The sequence below is a fragment of the Hippocampus bargibanti genome, linkage group LG07, assembly GCF_051943395.1.
Source record: "Hippocampus bargibanti isolate YZ-2025 linkage group LG07, ASM5194339v1, whole genome shotgun sequence".
Lineage (NCBI taxonomy): Eukaryota > Metazoa > Chordata > Actinopteri > Syngnathiformes > Syngnathidae > Hippocampus > Hippocampus bargibanti.
In genome coordinates, this window is record NC_142740.1 from 6,550,050 (window position 1) to 6,551,139 (window position 1,090).

Sequence of the window (1,090 nt, forward strand, 5' to 3'; positions counted from 1 at the left end):
ATCTATCTATCTATCTATCTATCTATCTATCTATCTATCTATCTATCTATCTATCTATCTATCTATCTATTATTATTATTATTATTATTAGTTAGTAGTAGTAGTAGTAGTAGTAGTAGTAGTATTAATATGAGGATATTCACAATGTTTGTGTATGAAATGCTATCTATCTATCTATCTATCTATCTATCTATCTATCTATCTATCTATCTATCTATCTATCTATCTATCTATCTATCTATCTATCTATCTATCTATCTATCTATCTATCTATCTATCTATCTATCTTATTATTATTATTATTATTTAGCTCGCTTGCTAGTTTGATAGATCACTAGGTTCGATCCCTCGCAAGATCAATCGCTAGCTTGCTAGCTCAATAGATGAGCATGGAATTTCACAAGTTTGCCTTGCTTCCGTGGGCCGAGTAAAATGAGGTGGCGGGCCAGATTTGGCCCCCGGGCCTTGACTTGGCCACCGGTGACTTACATGGTCTGTTTGATTTCACGTAAATCGCGACTGCTGTCAGGTCAGTATGCCTTGACGTCACAGAAACAATTTGAGCCCAACCGCAAATCAAATGAAGCAACTGGAAAACATACGGCGGCGGTGGCCATGGCGGCGGGACATGAGATTTAGAATGATGTATGTTGATTCGGGGGGGGTGAGGCGCTCAGCGTTGACACGGCGATGACGGATTGCTCTTTTCAAGACGATTCTTGGCGGCCAATCATGTGATTGTTTGTTTGGTGTTCCGTCAAATGATTGCGGTGAGTCACGTCGTCCAATGGCGTTGGAATACAAAACAAAACAAAACAAAATGCTACCGTCATACTCTGGCGTCATGATTGAGTTTATGTTGCCTTGACAACCTGTCACTCAGGATGTTCAGCGGGTCATTTGGACTTCCAGTTCCAGGACACACATATACACACAAGTAGACAGACACACACACGCGCATACACACACACACACATGCATACACAAACACACATGTGCGCGCACACACACACACACACATACACACTCAAACAACATTACATGTGGGGACTCTGCTGAAACCAATGATATACGCATATACACGCCAATA